Here is a 19538-nt window from a genome sequence, read left to right on the forward strand (position 1 = left end):
AATCAGAGAGAGGGATCCAATGACGAACTTTTAAAGTGATGAGGAAAATTGGAGAGGAACAGGAGTCTGTAGAGCATAAAACTGTTGTGGGGAAGCTTAGGGAACTGGACACAGATACTTTCCTGCTCAGTTCTCAGTTCCATTGAACGAGAACTAAATAAGGTATGGTATGGATCTCATGCATTTTTACTCTAATCGAATCTAGTGTGTTACCTCGCCCCATTTTTCATCTTTCAGGTAATCTTCGGTTCCCAGAATTGCAGAATGGTCATAAATCATGACTTCGATCTATGAATTTTGGTCTTGGCGTCCTATCTGTAGTAAAAATTAACTAGAACTCGAAGAACTGAGAGTTTTCCATTTTGACGCTTTTTATAATTTTTAAAATATAGCCAAAGCTTTAGAAAAGGTTGTGGGTATTGCAATTAACGGTCTTAGATCTTTTTTATTTGGGATTTTCCGATTTCCATGATTGGTTTTCTCAACACTTTCAGGAGACTTTGCAGCCATGGCTTTTGAGTTGACCCTTTCCCCCTTTTCACCGTCTTCTGATTTCTAGGTTTGAGTTTCCTGCATTGAAGAATTTCACAGTATGAATTTGAAGCTTCTTGCTTCGCAGCTGTTGAATTTCTATCTTTGGTTGAATCTGGAAGTTGTTTATTTAAATTGAAGTTTGTGCTGTACAGTGGGAATTTTTTTTTCAGAAGAAAGCTTGGAAACAAGGTTGGCACCATGCCGAGAAATCAGTTGGAAGTATTCACTGCCTTGGACTGGGAAAAATTGCAATGGTACCACTTTACTGCCATCGTTATTGCAGGGATGGGCTTCTTCATGGATGCTTATGACCTGTTCTGCATCTCCACCATCACGAGTCTCCTCGGAAGGATTTATTACTTCGACCCGCACAGTAAGAATCCCGGTACCCTACCTAAACATATCGCGGGTGCTGTGATGGGAGTGGCCTTATGTGGAGCACTTTGTGGGGGGCTATTCTTTGGTTGGATGGGTGACAAAATGGGACGAAAGAAATTCTTTGGAATAATGCTTCTGCTCATGGTCTTTGCCTCCATAGGATCAGGTCTTTCTTTCGATCGAACAGCCAAAGCTGTAATAACTACGCTCTGCTTCTTAAGGTTCTGGCTTGGCTTCGGTGTCGGTGGAGATTATCCTTTATTCGCCACTATTATGTTAGAGTATACCAACAAGAAAAACTGAGGGGCGTTCATCACAGCAATGTTTACCCTGCAAGGGTTTGGGATTCTAGCCAGCGGCGCGATGGCCATTTTCGTCTCTGCAATATTCAATAGCAAATACCACCGCCCCGCATATAGTGACAATCGTGTAGGTTTGACAGCCCCTCAAGCCGATCATGTGTGGCAGACCCTTCTTACGTTCGGGGCCATTCCCCCTGCATTTACATACTACCGGCGAATGAGAATGTCAGAAATGGCTCGCTACACGGTGCTCATAAGAAGAGACGCAAATAAAGCTGCGACCTACATGTCTAGTGTTCTTAACATAGAAATTGAAATAGACCAGAGGAGGGCTGAAGAGATTGCAATGACCAAGCCGCGGTTCAGTTTATTTTCCAGAGAGTTCGGAAGGTGACACGGCTTGCACCTACTGGGCACTTCAAGCACATGGTTTCTGGTCGACATCGTGTTTTACAGCCAAAATCTTTACTAGAAGGACAAGTTCACAAAATTGTGATAGCTTCAAGATCCCAAGTCAATGAATGCCATTGAAGAAGTCTATCAAATAGTAAGATTCCAGTTGTTTGTTGCTTCTTTTTCAATAGTCCCGGGCTACTTCTTCATAATTTCCTTCGTTGATCAGATGGGTAGAAAATGTATTCAGCTGATGGGATTCTTCTTCATGACACTCTTCACCATTGCATTTGCTATTTCATACAACAGTTCGCAAAAACATCTCATCGGCCTGAAGATCGTACTTTATTCATTCAAATTTTTCTTTTCAAACTTCGGTCCAAACGTTACCACATACATTGTGCCAGTGGAAATCTTCCTAGCAAGGCTTTGTTCCACATGCCATGGCATCTCCGGAGCAGCAGGAGTAGCAGGCGAAGCAAGAGCTGTAATCGGAACCATCATTTTCCTCTACATAGGTGACCTATTTTGGAAAGGTAGAGAAGACAAAAAACACAAGTCACACATAAAACATGAGCCGCTGCTCTTCTATTGATCACACAAAACATAACAATTACAATGAACCTGGTGAAGGGTATTTAAATCTTTTCCAACTAGCTAACTGCCTAAAATATCTTAACATGCAACTACATGCAATCTCACACTCAAAGTGGTCTATCACTTAACTCACTTGACTCAACACTCAAACACTCAATCATACAATCACTCAGTTAACTGACTCTCTATTTTTATCTAACTCTTCATGCATGAGTAATTATCTTATTTTAACACTCCCCCTTAATTATGACTGCTAAACTAAAACATGACTCATGACAACTCAAACATGCCTGCTGGTCTATGTCTCAGCTAGGCTTACAACACCCAAGTTTCTTCTATGAAACTCAAACACATCTTGTGCTAATGACTTAGTAAATATATCAGCCAATTGATCACTATATTTACAAGGCTTCAAGTGAACTTCTCCATTGCTCACAAGTTCTCTAATAAAGTGATATCTAGTATCAATATGCTTGCTCTTCTGATGAAACACACTATTCTTGGATAGTGCAATCGCTGAGGTGTTGTCACAATATATTGTTGTTGATCCTTGTTGTTTCTGCTTGAGTCCATCAAGTACTCTTCTTAACCACACTGCTTGACATGTTGTTGATGTTGCTGCTACACATTCCGCGTCTAGTGATGAAAGTGTCACAATGGGTTGCTTCTTAGATGCCCATGAAATCACACCTGAACCAAGGTGGAACACAAAACCAAAAGTGCTCTTCCTATCATCCAAACTGCCTGCAAAATCTCTATTTGTGTATCCAGTCAATTCTTTCTTTTTTGTGCTTGCATACATTATGCCACAATCTCTAGTTCTTGCTATGTATCTCAGAATTCGTTTTCCTTCACTCCAATGTATGTCTTTTGGAGTCTCCATAAATTTGGAAATCAAACTCACTCCTTGCATGATATCGGTCTTGTAGCTGTGAGATACATGAGGCTACCAACCAATTTTTTGAATAAAGCTGGAATGACATCTAATCCTTCATCATCCTTGCTTAACTTTGTATCTGTTGCAACTAGTGTAGGGACAAGTTTGCAATTTTCCATTCTGAATCTTTTCAACAAATCTTTGGAATATTTATTTTGACAAATAAAAATTCCTTTTTTAGATTGCTCAACTTCTATGCCAAGAAAATATTTCATGAGACCAAGATCTGTCATCTCAAATTCTTTCATCATGGCTGCTTTAAACTCATCTATGTCAAAATCACCTGTAAAAATCATGTCATCAACATATAAGCAAACAATCAAAATTTGTCCATGCTCATTTACCTTTGTGTACAAGGTAGGCCCAATGTTGCTTCTGCAAAATCCAATCTTAATCATGTAACTGTCAATTCTACTATACCAAGCTCTAGGTGCTTGCTTCAGTCCATAGAGCGCTTTCTTCAACCTGTAAACTTTGTCTTCGTTACTTTCAACTTCATATCCTGGAGGTTGCTGCACATAAATTTCTTCTTCTAGAATTCCATTCAAGAAGGCTGATTTCACATCCATTTGATATACTTTCCACTTGTTCTGAGCTATTATGGCTAGAACTGCTCTTATAGTATCCAATCTGGCTACCAGAGAAAATGTTTCTCCAAAGTCTATTCCCGGTTGCTGCGAGAATCCTTTTGCTACAAGTCTTTCTTTAAATCTGTCAATTTCACCTTTCTCATTCAACTTTGTCTTGTACACCCACTTCACACCAATGATATTTTTGTCCTTTGGTAAATCAACCAAATCCCATGTGTCATTCTTTTCAATAGCTTCAATTTCTTCATCCATGGCTTGCACCCAATTTTCATCTTTGATTGCTTCTTCAAACGAAGAAGGTTGGAATGACAACAATGAAAAATTTGAAATAACATCCAAATCATCATAAATATCTTTCAAACTTCTCATATTTCTCTTACCATTGCTTGATTCATCACCTGATTGATTGCTGGGAGAATCTTGATCTGTTGATCTGCTTGAGGATCCATGTTGCTCTGAAAATCTTGGAGTCCTTGTTGGTGTGTCTCTGTTTGGTGTCTTCACCTGTGATTCTTGCTGCTCCTTTTCTGCTACATCATCTTCTTCCATCAGTGGCACTTGTGCATCAACTGTTTTGTCTGCAGTTCCATTCCATGACTCTTGTTCCTTGAACACAACATCTCTGCAAATTATGCTCTTCATTGAGATAGGGTTATACGATTTGTAAGCTTTTGATTGCTCACTATAACCAATGAATATGCATTTTTCACTTTTATCATTCAATTTTCTTCTTCGCTCCTTAGGCACATGTGCGTAAGCTACACATCCAAATACTCTGAGATGAGATACACTGCAATACATACCTGACCATGCTTGTTCTGGTACTCTATTCATCACACTCTTTGTAGGAGATCTGTTGATCACATAAATAGCACATGCAACTGCTTTTGCCCAATACTCATTAGACAAGTTTCTACCTTTCAACATGCTTCTTACCATGTTCATAATTGCCCCATTCTTTCTCTCTGCTACACCATTTTGCTGCGGTGTGTACCTAGTTGTAAACTGTCTTCTGATCCCATGTTGTTTGCAATAATAATGGAATCCCTTTGAGTCATATTCTCCACCATGATCTATCGATCGGTTTGGTTCTCTACTAAGGCTTTGAATTCTTTAAAATTTGCAAAAGTTTCAGACTTCTGCTTCAAAAAGTAAACCCAAGTCTTTATGTTGTAGTCATCAATGAAAGTGAGGAAGTAGCAACTTCCACCAATCGACTGTGTCCTCATAGGTCCACACAAGTCTGTATGCACTAGATCAAGAGGTTGCTTTGGTCTGCATGCAACTCCCTTTGGAAAAATTTCATGGTGTTGTTTCCCAAGATGCAACACTCACAAGTAGTAGAAGGCTCTTTGATGGGAGGTAATCCTCTGACCATCTATTTCTTCTGCAACAATCTTAAACTAGAAAAATGCAAATGTCCAAATCAAAAGTGCCATAACCAATAATCATCAGAACATGCAACTGTAAAAGAACTCACCTGACCACTGTAATTCAAAATGAGAGGAAACAGTTTGTTCCTTGTCATCTGCACCTTTGCTATCAGTTGCTTGCTTGGGGGCTTGTCATATATAATAACTTCTTGACCTTGAAAGATAACCCTGTATCCTTTCTGTGCCAATTGACCAACACTTAACAAATTATGTTTGAGACTAGGAACATAAAATACCTTTGAGATTGTCTTTGGCTCCCGTTGCTTGGTCGAAATGTTGACCACTCCTTTGCCATCTACTTCCACAGTATTATCAGTCCCCAACTTTACCTCTGTTTTCACAGATTGATCAAAATTTGCAACCAAATCCTTGTTGTCTGTCATGTGGTTACTGCAACCACTTTCTAACAACCACACACTAGCAGAGGGTTCATGCATGGTATGGCAAGCTAGGAACATAGATTTAGTACTCTCTGTAGTGACATTAGCTCTCTGGTTCCCTTGATCAGCTATTTTCTTCCTGCAATCATGAGCAAAATGACCAAATTTATTGTAGTAATAACATCTCACATTTGATTTGTCAACTCTTTGATTATTGTTGAAGCTTTTGTAGTTGCTTCCATTTGCATGTTCATGATTTTCTTGGTCATCTCTCCAACCACCATATCTTCCGCTTCGTCCTCTGCTTCTCGTTCTACTTCTGCCTCGACCTCTATCTCTTGAAATAGAAACTTGACTTTTGAAAGCAGTCTCTAAAGTGGAATCCTTGTTTGTGTCTATCCTTGCCTCATGCAATAGAAGTGATCCCATAAGTTCATCAACTGTCAATGATGCCAAATCATTGGCTTCTTCTATGGCTGCTACCACAACATCAAATTTGGTAGACAAAGATCGGAGGACATTCTCAACCACTCTTTGATCTTTTATATCTTCACCATAAATCTTTAACTGATTTACAACAGTTATGACCCGATTCATGAAAGAATCGATGTCCTTTGTCTCCTTCATCTGCAAACTTTCAAAATCTCTCCTAGTATTTTGCAACTTAACAATATTGACTTTGGCCATACCTTTATAGTTTATCGCCAAAGTATCGCATGCTACTTTTGCTAAAGACATGGTCATAATCTTCTGGAACACTGCTAAGTCCACCCTCTGTTGAATAAGCTGCAACGCATGTGCATTCCTCTTTGTGTCTTTCTTCCATTGTTCCCTCTCTGCATTAGTGAGAGCTTGTTCTTCTTCTTCATTCATAGGTTCTGAAAACTCAAACTTCACATAATCCCAAACATCTGGTGGAAACTCGCGCTACAAATTTGAGAAAGCCATCTTTCTCCAAAAATTTCTCTTTAAAAAAAAACTTTAAAAAACTTCTTCTTTAATAAAATTTGCAAAACTTTTTTTTTTAATACCCCTTTTAAAAACTTTGAGTTTTTTATTTAAAAAAAACTTAACAATTTTTTTTTTCAAAAACCTGAAAAAAAAAAAACCTTTGAAAAAACTTTAAAACAACTTTTAACAACCTAACGGTTATTAATGTTAAACACACATGGACAGCAAACAATATGAAAGATAAATCATGTGAGTTCATTTTTTTATTAACAGGAGATGTACATTTATAATACAATGTTGTGACTCTTGGGTTTCGGATCCCAAGGTCTCTTGGACTGCTTAGTCTTTTCGGCTTCCACACTAACCCTTTAGGATTAGGTGTCCAACATTCCCCCCCTTAATCCGAAGGGTTATGTATGAGTCCAAGAAGAGAGCTGTAATACAAAATGTGCAAAAATGCATGGCAGCACTAGGCTGAATGTGCTCTATGAAATGTTGGTATAAAGGGCAGTGGTTTAAGGATGACCACCAACACTGGAACGCTTAGTGCAGTTCCCGGAACTCTTCCAAAACTGGCAAGAAACTGAAGTTTTCTGCTAGAGGAAGTGTTCTTAATCTGTGATGGTTTAAGGATGACCAACAACTCTGGAATGCTTAATGCAATTCCTGGAACTCTTCCAAAACTGGCAAGAAGCTGGAGTTTTCTACTAGAGGAAGTGTTCTTAATCTGTGATGGTTTAAGGATGACCAACAACTCTGGAATGCTTAATGCAATTCATGAACTCTTCCAAAACTGGCAAGAAGCTGGTGTCTTCTGCTAGAGGAAGTGTTCTCAATCTGTGATGGTTTAAGGATGACAAACAACTCTGTAATTCCTGGAACTCTTCCAAAAACTAGCAAGAAGCTGGAGTCTTCTGCTAGAGGAAGTGTCCCAGATTGCCAACTGAAGGCATGTTCAGGAATCTTTGTCTTTGGCTACAACTTTGAAACTGGTGTGGCAGGTTGTGGCTCAGGCTCGCTTGATGTGACTTTGAAGCTTGTAGATGACCATCATTTCCCCCCCTGTCAGGTACAAGGTGAGAAGATGGAGAAAACTCAACTGCAAGACTGTTCAATACTCTGGAACAAGTTCTGACATGTGTTTGGAATGTCTTCTTGGCTGTTGATGCCCATTGCCAAGAAGCGATCCATCCAAGATGAATCTTTGTTCTTGCAGGACATTTGTTTCTGAAGCATCTGTGTGAAGAATGAATGGTTTTATGACAGTGCTTACATGGATGAAGATCAAAACAGTGATCTTTCAAATGGCCAACTCGATCACAGTGTTGGCATTTCACAATCTGTTGTTGTTGTTGTTGTTGTTGCTGTGGAAGAGGGGCAGAGTCTGGAACAGCTGAAGCTGAACTGTCATGAAGAGCAGGTGAACTTTCATAAATGAATCCAACACTTTGAAACTGAATGGGCTTTGAGTAGTCTGGAATATGAAAGGACAAGTCCTTGTCATATCCAAGACCAGTCTTGTGCTTGTTGTGGACAAGCTGTTCCCAAGGTCTGATGATGGGCTTGGGAAGTGCAGACTGAGTTTCTGCATCTGCATGTACAACTGCTGCTTTATTTGAATGAATGGTAACATTATTGACTTGCTGTTTATGGGAGTCTGTTTCAATCCTTTGAACAGAAACAGGTTCAGAATGATGACTCCACTGCTGTAATTCTTCCTGCTGCAGTTGTGATTCAAGCTGCAAAAACTCTATCTTTTCTTGTGCATATTGCAGACATGTTTGAATGTCTGAAAGAGAGGCTTTGTTAATTTTGACTGTGCTGTTAGCAGTGGACATGATTAGAGTTCTCAATAATTCTAATATTCTTTCAAGCTTAGCCATTTTTCTACACCTTAAAAATCTCCAAATCCCACAGAAAAATGTAAGCTGCTAAATATCTTCAAGTTGCACAAGAGAGCCCTATAGCTTAAAGGGAAAAATTAACCAGAGATATCTTGAAACTGTCAAAATTATACAAATATCACCAGACTTTCAGAGATTTTGTTCTTTAAATTCTGTAGAAATTTCACAGCAAGAATGAGAGGCTCAAAGTCCTTCCAACACAAATACAATAGATATGTTTCACCCTTAAAATGCTCAGGTATACCAAGATACGCTTTGTATGGATGCACAACTAGATGAATTTTTCCTTCTTTGAAATTCGAACTTCAACTACAGGAATGGATTACATATACTTCTGATATATCAACTTTAATAATAACAGAGATCTGAAGTAAAATATACCAGCAAGTGTAACCACAGAAAATACAAGTTTGTAGCCTTGGGGCTAGATCATTCTTTATGGAAGTCGCTGTAGAAAATACAAAGTTGGCCTATGCAGATCACGAACCAACTTTAGAAAGATTGCTTTAGTGCTGCTCAATTTTAACGTTACAGATTTAATGGAGCACGAAATATGGCGATCGGTCCCTCCTTTAGCGCTGGGTTACCTCGCGTTCCGAGGTAAATGGAGCAGGTACTGTGGCGATCGCTCCAGCCTCCTTCAACCGAGGGGTTACCTCTTCAATCTGATCAAGATCTCTGAAACTTCAGCTCAACTATAGAGATAAAAATTCAGTCTTGTTACAGACTTCAAAAGACTTCAGGCTCGGCCTCGCTACAGACTTTAGATTCTCGGTCTTAACTCAAGTTCTCGGATCTATTACAGACTTCAGATACTCAACTTTGTAGATGTGACAGGTATAGGATAGAAATTCAGACTTCTGTTGCTTTTTATCTTAACTTCTTTTTCTCCTTAGAATCTCAGATTCCTTTCCTTCTATGAATCGCAGAAGTTGAACTATCTGTGCTTGCTTGTATGTCTGCTCCTCCTGGACAAGTTCTCAAAACTTATGAGGCTATTATCACAGATTATAATCCTGTAGATATTCGATGGGATGGGGAAAAAGGAATCAATATCTTCGTCTACAGATGAAAGTAATAGCGAGTCATTTCCCTGACTCGGTCTGCCTGAAAAACATGCAGTCCATAATCCTACATTCGTTAAACCTGAAAAACAGAGTTTACACGCGTCCTCCTGCGAGAATCTTCAGTCGACAACTTAGCAGTATGAAATTCACCTTACCGATCCAAGCCTGATAATTCGAAAAATGTCGACCAATTCTCTCCCGTAATTTCATGCTAGAATGAAGAATCGACGCATACCCGACGAGCCTCCCCGTTTAAGGCCCGAGACCCATCCGAATTATGGATCGATGGAGTGCACGAGTTCGAGTCCCGAGCATAACCGCAATATTCATTATCATCGCCTGACCACAGTTGCTAGGGACTTCGTGGGATTCGAACCCGGATTCAACGGCATTGAATTTCTATTCGGCTCTGGGTACTTACACTATAAGCCAAGAGATATGAAGATAAAATGCCCTTTATATCCGCATTGGTGGTTTCTTGTTTTCTTTTCGGGCGTTATAGTGGCAGCTGATGATACAATAACTCCAGGGTCTGTGCTTAACGGAAACCAGACAATTGTCTCGAAGAACGGCACATTCGAGCTGGGTTTCTTCAAGCCCAGTGGCGCAGATAAATGGTATGTCGGTATCTGGTATGCCGGAATCTCTTTCAAAACCTGTCCATTCGAGAGACTAGGCGTTACATATGGGATGCGTTACTATGCTCAGCAGAATGGCAGCCAGAATGGCGCTGAACATTTATGCTGCTCGGTCTCTTCTACGCATCCGTCTCCCAACGTTCAGATGTAATAAGTGCAGGCTTGAGCCCAAGAATAAACATCCTCTTAAAATAACTAAGTAATCAGACCATATCAACGCGTTATTCAAGGAGGCTCAAACAAGCTTGGCAGGGAATGACAACATGTCAGAGAATCTGGCGTTATCTCAGGGCGCAGAAGATCACATAATGGTAGATGCGAGACATGCGCAAAGAGTTGAGAAATTTTTCAGCCTTTTTTTTTTTTTTTTTTTTTAAAGGAAAACACCAGGCCAACAGAAGATTGAAAGATTGATACTGAAGAAAGAGCGTTTCTTAGAAGCTGGAAAGAACATTAACCTCTACGCCTTAGTCGCTGCCCAAATGCAGAAAGCCACCCAGATTCTACAACTGTTACAATAAAAAATACCCTTCCAAACTGTCCATCTCAAAATCAGAAAACAGCTATCCACCGTCCAATTCTAAGTTGTCGAATGAATACAAATATCTAGAGACACAGGGATTCGTAGGTTTACACAGGCCACACAAAAACAAGTGGCTCACAAAAGATTGAGCATATTATGAACGAACTTGCTCTGATACCATGTTAAACACACATGGACAACAAATAATATGAAAGATAAATCATGTGAGTTCATTTTTTTATTAACAGGAGATGTACATTTATAATACAATGTTGTGACTCTTGGGTTTCGGATCCCAAGGTCTCTTGGACTGCTTAGTCTTTTCGGCTTCCACACTAACCCTTTAGGATTAGGTGTCCAACAATTAAAGCCATAGTTTCTCTGCTGCTCTTAGCAGTGACAAGCGCTCTAGGGTTCCTTTTCACATTCCTGATCCCCGAATCAATGGGCAAATCACTCGAAGAAATCTCCGGCAAGAATGATCAAGAGAAATCAGTCCAGCTTGGACACTACCAATCATCTACATCCGTATCTGCCCCAAGTGAATACTCGGTAAATCTCAAGTGACAGGAACAAATGTGAAATTATTTGAATAGTTAGAGCGATAATGTAATCTAGTCGTCTGCAACACCAATATAATTCAGACATTTGCTTAGGATTTCTGCGCATTTAGGCTTTGAGTGTCCGAATTTTCCATTACATTCCTTCTCATCTGCAATATTTTACACGTTTGTCTGAAATTAAATTAAATTGTAATTATTTCACAGCCTCCAACCACACAAATAGTGGCTTTTACAGAGTTTTTAAGGTTGACCGTTCTGGGTTTATTATTTGAAATTTCAATCTTCCACATAGTATTACCGTGGCCATTGTTTAATTCCCATGAAACTTCTGTATTGGTGTAACACTTTCAAAACCTACCGGGTTTTACACAGTCTTAGGGGTTCATTCAACTGCTAGGGAATTGTTATCTGGCACCGTAAGGGTATCTTTTCCTTACAGCCTAAAACTGAGATTATTTTAAATGTGGACATTCTTCTTAGAGACGAAACCCCAAACCTGACGACCCACCTGATATGCGGTTTCTTTTCACACAAAGAGGTTAAAGGATGATTTCTTAATTTTTTCAAAGATTTACTTGCTTCAAGATTCTCATCCCTCTCTCCAAAAGAAAATGTTCGAACTTATAAACTAACCATTTATTAAAGGCCAATTAGCCAAAAGTCCCCAAACTAACATGTATCAACGGCCCATTTCCCAAATGTACCAAGCTCTTTTACATTTGTCAGAAGAGGCTTCATGAGTAGCTTCCATGCTCATGTGATAGAAAAGATATTATATATCAGTTATCATGCCCTTATATCTGTCACATGTTTCTTTGGTTAGATTCCATGCTCATGTGATAGAAAAGATATTATATATCAGTTATCATGTCCTTATATCTATCACATGTTTCTTTGATAGTTTGTGATAGATGTTTGTAGAGAAAATGTTTTAATTTTCTTATTTTTCGGAGTTTTTTTTTATTGTTTTCCTACTCTTTGGGTAGCAGTCTATTTATTTTGCCCCTCTTTCCTGCTTTGGCCTTACCCACCTTTCTCACGGGTAAGATTTGACTTATAAATTGCAGATTTGTACCTAAGCTAAAGTAAATTAATTTCAATAAATTGCACTCAAAACAAAGTTGTTTGATACATACAAAAGTAAAAAAGAGAAGATAAGAGCTTAGATGATTATATTTAGAGAAGTTGCAAGTTAGTCAATGCAATATTCAAGGCTTTAAGGTTCCAAAGATGGAAGAGAACATGCTATATTATTTAGAACATTTTTATGAGTGTTGATCCATACTCACCAAAGGTCATTATTGTAAAGGAGCTTAGGGGATATTAATGGGATACACTTATGAGGAAATTAGGGATAGAACAAGAAGATGTCACAATTTTCACTAAAAATTTAATAGAAAGTAATGTACAAGTAATAGATGTGGAAACAACAATTCTTAGAATGTTGACCTTTCGAGTGAACACTTCACCTATCTTTAAGGATTGTAAACTTGAAAATTCATGGTGAAGAGAGAGCAAGATGAGTCAATTTAAAGAGGATTATGGTTATTTAGTGATTAGAGGAAAATTAATTAAGAGGGGCTTTTGAAGGTTTAGTCCATTAGGGGAATCTTGAGGTAAACAATGAACCTCAAAAAAAAATGTACTAACAAAATTAACTTTAAAATAACCAATAGAATTTAAGATGGTGATGTCATCCCCAAGGGAACATATTAAAAGAACCAATAGAATTTAAGATGGTGATGTCATCCCCAAGGGAACATATTTTGGAGGAAAAAGAAGAAAACTCCTCTTTTTACTTTAGAATTATGTTTTCAACTTATCTCCTTATAGGTTTGCTCAAATTTTAAGAGTAGATATCTGTCGGATCTCAAATTTAATTCGGCATCCAATAGGTTTCTACTCTTGAAATTTGAGTGAACCTAAAAGGAGATAGGTCTAAAATACAGTTAAAAAAAAATGTATTTTCTTTCGTTTTCTTTAAAAATTCATACATCTTGTTTTTTTATTTTATTTTAACTATTATTTTATTCTTTTAATTATGAGGCTCATTTCAGAGCTCAAAATTTCCCTAATGTATAAATAATTTAATTTTAAATAAATTTCAAAGTTTAACATTCAAATAAACTGGAAGAATGAATTAATAATAAAATAATAAATTAGAAATGAGAGTGGGTAAAAACGAGAAACAAAAAGTCATAAATAATTATTAAAGAATTGTTGAATAATTAAGGAGAAGATTATATGGGGAAGAACGGGTGGGAGGGGTTATTTTTCGCCCCAACAATGGAAGAGAGATATAGTATTCTTAGGGTTTAGGGACTTTAACCATTAACGAGGCCAAACACTTAGTGTTGTGGCAAGTGTTAGATTTCACAATTGCAAGAAAAAAATCACATTTATCGGTCTTTGGTGACTCCATGATTATAATATAGCAAGTGGTCAAAATTAAAGAGAGGTTTCAGCATATTCAAATCCCAATTCTGCATACAATCAACCTCTAAATTGCTAAATTTGAAAGTGTGGAATTCTTTCATATTAGAAGAAACTCTAGAAAATAAGGGTGCCACCTAGAAACGAGGAGTGTTTATTTTGGATGATGAGAATCCATCTCATAAACTAATACCATGACAATATCTCTCTTAACTCAGATTTTGGAGATTAGGTTTAGAGTTAAAAATCAAATTAAGAGATGGGACATATGTTTTCCTGGATGGAAATCTACTTTGTAAAGATGTAAACGTGATAGTTATGCAGTGTGACAGAGAGAATGGACAAAGAAATATCAGTTTAGAGATAGAGGGATAATAAAGGTGAATTTTAGGAAAGTATACATGGATCCCGTGAAGAAAACCTGCGTACATACGCAAGTATGATGAAAAGAAGTCGCGTACATTTTTTGCACTATGGTATTATGAATACCAGGGGTCTTTACCATGGTATTCACCCTTAGTAATGAGCGCGACAATGGGTATTTGATCCCGTCAAAGAATACCATTGACATTACTAAGGGATTGGCCTAGGGTATTGACTAAGGCTCATACTATATAAGGAGATGGAGATCAAAGTGTTAAGTGTGCATATGATAGATTATTTATAAATGAATTGATATGAAATAACTGTGCACCAGGGAGCATGGAGATTGATCAGATCTAACAGATCTTAAATGACCACATATTAAATAGTTTGTTTATGGTTTGATAGATCTGTGATGATGATATTATGATGTGTTTGTAATAGTTTGCATGTCGAGATTTGGATTTGACAGATGTTGTGTTGTGCAACAAAGGTATGACTTAATGATTACAAATTTGTATGCTGGTTTGCCATTAGGAAGTCACATACATATGTGGATCTTGTCCTGGCTAGTCGAGTATATATTCTGTAATATGGATAGATTTGTACGCAAGCGTCAAGTATGAAAAGTGCATACATACACAGAAGTGCTTTATAACAATAAAACACATCTACTAGGGTTTTGTAGTATGAGTTGTTAATGATATCTTATCAGCTCTTTCATGTTTGTTAATGTCTGTCAATGATGTCTCTCTCATGATAATATGTGTTTGATAATTCTCATTGGATTGAATTAATTATGGATTGATATGTTGACTAGGGATGATGCTATTGTGTGATGACCTATATCTGGTTCGGTGATATGTGATGGGTTTAGTATGTGAGTCAGTGGTTGATTTAGTGTGATAGTGAGTTAGACCGAGTTTTTTAGGATTTTGAGATCTGTACATAAGTCCTCTTAAGGAGAAGCACGTACCTACGTGGTCCTGTTGCAAAAGAGTAGCATATATATTATGACATATGGTTGATCAAGGTGTGTAGTAGCAGCACTTGGTTTCTATGATGGGTAAGAATGTTTGGCTTGGTATATTGATGAGTAGTTGTGCATTGATATGATCTATCTTTGTTTAGTTTGATCTAGTTGTATTGATTGATTAAGATTCTGTGATTTCTTTGATGATTTAGTTGGTTCAGTGATTGAGTGATTTCATACAGTGATTGGTTTCAAGATTTTTATTTGGTATGGGGCTTAAACGTTGTTAGTGGATCCAGTCTGAAACTATGATGAAAAGTGGCATACAGGTTTGATGCAGTTGAGTCAAGTGGATCTAGTATGAAATATTATGAAATGTGGTCCACATAGGTGCTGTTGGAGCCTTCAGTAGGGGAGTTGAAGCTTCCTTCCAGTGGTAGCTAGTAAATCTAATAAGGGGATTTGAGCTCCCATTCGTTGGGTGTCGGTAAGTGAGATTAGGGGGTTGAATCTCCCTTCCAATGGGTGCTGGAGAATGAGAGGAGGTTGTAGCCTTCTGCAGGTGGGTGCATGCATACTGGTATGAGTCTACACTAGTACAAGATTGTAAGATGTTTTCCTTTATAATAAAAGATGAAGACAGAGAGGATAACAACGATGATTCTCTCCCACATTGGGTTTCCACCTAAAAAATCCGAGTGTCCTCATGTGTTGTTGTGTTGCTTATGTGTGATGGTTTATTTTGTTCTTACTGTTCATGGTTATTGTTTAATTAAAGGCTAATGAAGTAATGATACACTAGTTAAAGTAAAACAGATGATGAAATATATAAAAGTTTAGTTAACTAGATATATGTCATTTTCCTTCATCATAGTCGCGTACATACATTGGTTTACTTAATGAAAGTAGCATACAAAAATATGAAAAATAAATTGAAAGTCTTAAGTGAGTTTTAAAATACTGATTCACACCCCCCCCCCCCCCCCCCCCCCATTATTTTCCCCAACAATTGGTATCAGAGCATATCACTCCAACAGAAGCTTAAACGCTTGAGAGTGGACCAAGGACAATGGGAAATAAGAAGGTAGCTCAAAGGAAGAAGTCAATCAAAGAAAATTGTGAAAGAAATATGTGACATGAAGTGACGATTATTGATGTTAACAAACATTCAGCTATAGGAACACCTCGCTTTCTGGTGATCAAGAAAGAAGAAGCCATTAAAGATAGTCATGAAGAATCACGAGGTATTGATTTTTGTCTTAATTGTAGATGTGATGACCTTTGTAAAATTGATTGCACATTTTCCATATTATTTAGTGATGATGATAATGAATCTATTCATATTTCCCTAGTGGCTAAAAGAAATCATTTTCTCTGAATAATAGAAAAATTAATCGATTCTCTCCTTTGATCAATAATATTGAATTTTTTATATGTCATAATTATGGACATGTTGCAGCCAATTGCAGAAGAAAATTATTTTGATCTCAAGTAAATAGTTGCTTCACAGGAATATCATCAAATCCCAAGTACTTAGTTTTCTTTAAGGGATATTTTTTTCTTGAAACATATTTGGTGACAAAGCTATTGATTACAATAAGAGGAATATGAAACAAGATATTATGATTACTCTGCTCCCTTTTCTGGTCATATAAGATGTTATGCTTGTAACAAATTTGGACATGTAGCAAAGGAATGCATGAACAAATCAATGGATCGTCGGAGGCAACATGGAAAGAAATTAGATAAGAATATTAATGTAAAAATACCTAAAAAAGATGGATCCACCAACATTTCTCATAATAAATAGAAAGAAAAAGAGTAGATAAGGTGTGATCTTGCTCTTAGCTTGTTTGAAGATGAAGATGAATGGTACATAGAGAATGGATGATCTAATCACATCACTAGAGATAAGAACATGTTTGGGCCTCTCAAGAAAAACACAGATGGTAAAGTTATTCTTGGAAATAGTGCTCCAACAAAATTTCTGGGAAATGGTAGAGCCAAAATTAATAAATATATAAGAGTAGTTGATACTTTATTAGTTCAAGGGCTAAGGAAGAATATTCAAAGTGTAGGTCAAATGGTGGATAAATGAAATGCAATTGTGTTTACATCAACCAAATCCAAGGTTATAGATGAAGAAACTAGAAAAGCCATAGAAATAGGATATACAAAGTCAGATAAATTATATGTGTTTAAAGAGAAATTCTCGCAGAAATGAGGAGGATGCTTCCTCTTGTTCAAACTTAGAGTAAAAGAAGATGGTCTCTACTGCAGTACATTGTTCTCAAAAGAATACTTCTCACAGTAACTTCTGAAGTGATGTGAGGTACATGACCTCTTGAAAGGGAAGGTGATGATTATCAGGTCCTTAGAATCATTGGTGTATGATCTTCAGGGTAGCTATACATATGCATATTTTGATGATGATTCCCATGATTTTTTAATTTTCATGTTGCTTATATTAGTGATAGTGCATCTGATGTAGTAACACTGAACATGAACATACAATATAGGCTTAGGAGGAGTTGTGGTTATGAAAATTCAACATTTTACTTTCTGTATACGGATACCATGAAATACATTCACGTATATAAACGAGTTTTGATCTAAATAGTCGTGTATGTTTATCTAAGATAAAAAAATAGTTGTAGATACTCAGGGAGAGGTTCTTATATGCTTCAATTAGTTATAATTTGGATTTATGGTTCTCACATTGGTTGGCTACAGTTTTTTTATGCTTAGATACTACTTAGAAGTAGTATTAGCTTATGATGGTTTATTAGTTGTTGCAATATGACATTGTTTCTTTGGTTCTTTTTATGGATTTATTGATTAATGAAGATGGATTTTATTGGTTCTTTTGATGGATTCATTGATTAATGAAGATGTATTTTATTGGTTCTTTTGATGGATTTATGATGTTCTGAATTTTTTGACCAACAAAACAAAAATTTACGGTGGGTTGACTGGGTTGCTGACTAGGCAGATCATACTATTGATGTCATGATGATGTCAGCATGCCAACTGGACATACGGTTGACCAATTGCAGCTCACCAAGTGTCAAGCTCGCACAGGGTTTGTTGGAAATTTTTTATTAGGTCGTGCAATTTTCGTGGTCCAATAGAAGGTTGCCAAGCGGCCTAACTAGAGGCTTCCACATGGCACCTCATCACTGGTCAAAAAATTGTGTTTCGCCTGAAGGGCTTGACGAGGGTCTAGCCCGCTATTGTCACTTACTGCAAAATGTGTTTTCATTTGTCCAACGAGTAAATGAGTAGAGAATTTTAAGGTCATTTCCCAAGTAGCAAAAGGAATCAAAGCCTAAATTAGACCCTCTCCATTGGCAAGTTCCCTAAGCAATCTTTCCAATGATATGTGGAAGTCCAAAAATTGGCTCCTCGATCAAAAGATATGGTCTACTGAAGTTCAAGGATTGAAGCCTTAGGAAGGTCTAGAATATTGGAGATCACATATCAGAGGTCCACAGATATCGGCGATCGCAACATCAGATCATCAGAGATATCGATGATTGCATATTGAAGATCCTAACATATCGGTGATTTCATATCGTAGGTCCTGCATGTCGGAGGTCCAATTCATCGAAGTAGGAAATATTGAAGCTAGGAGGAGATTTGTGCATCACAATATGGCAACATCACAGCATCGAAAATTAGAGAATCAAAACTTCTGAAAGTGTAAACCCTTTAGAATTTGTGATACTCAAAATGTTCTAATAGCATTAAAGACCGTCGTGGGTGTGTTGATAAGGACGAACAAAGAATTTCATTGCAAAGGTGGGTGGGCCCTTTTCTCTCTCCTCTAGAAGGACACGTGGTGACATATGATTGGTCATTGTTCATTCAATTTAGTTTCCTAAATTTCTACATAAATTATCAATTCGGGTATCATAAACTGATGAAGTGTAGTGCACTATATGTGCTAGATAACCCTTCTTACCTCACTATTTTTGAGTTTATGTTTGTTTTGGGGGTTTTGCTCTTTTGATTCCTAATGTTCTGCAATGTAATATACAAAATCTTAATCTACTGCTGCCAAGGATCTAGAGAAATGAAATGAGAGTTAAAAGTTATTTAAGCTAGATTGGAAGTAAAGTTTCAGACAAGAAAATGAAAACAGAGCTTCTCTTCTTGCTGTTATGATAGTTTCCAAAACATGAACTGAAAGGACTTAGAACTACTATCTACTCAATCACAAAACCAAAGCTTAAATGAGAAAATCAAATTGCAGCTATCTATGATAAACCAAAAATGAAATACTGGAAATAAGATTACCACTACTGTCTAATCTATTTGTAGAATCAAAACTTTGATGAACAACTGAAGATGGAATTGCAATTAAACTAAGTGAAAAACTATAATTGAAAATGAAGTTGCAACTATTCTATTATGAAAGCAAGGCTAAATGAAGTACTTTTGTCACGCTGCTACAAAATTTAGGGAGAACTACCTCCTTCTGATAGCATTTTTAGAGATTTCATTCTTCATTATTCTAAGAAAAGTAAACATAAAAATACAGAGAAAGACTCATTCACAAATGAAACATTTCACATTT

The 19538-nt window shown here is 37.2% G+C and overlaps 1 pseudogene; it reads left to right on the forward strand.

Moving 5' to 3' along the window:
- The first annotated feature begins 732 nt into the window (after nucleotides 1-732).
- Nucleotides 733-19538, forward strand: part of LOC149147777 (inorganic phosphate transporter 1-4 pseudogene) — a 28268-nt pseudogene continuing 9462 nt past the window's right edge.

Source organism: Pinus tabuliformis, chromosome 9, assembly GCF_031772625.1.
Source record: "Pinus tabuliformis cultivar Carrire ecotype Pingquan chromosome 9, CPIR1, whole genome shotgun sequence".
NCBI lineage: Eukaryota > Viridiplantae > Streptophyta > Pinopsida > Pinales > Pinaceae > Pinus > Pinus tabuliformis.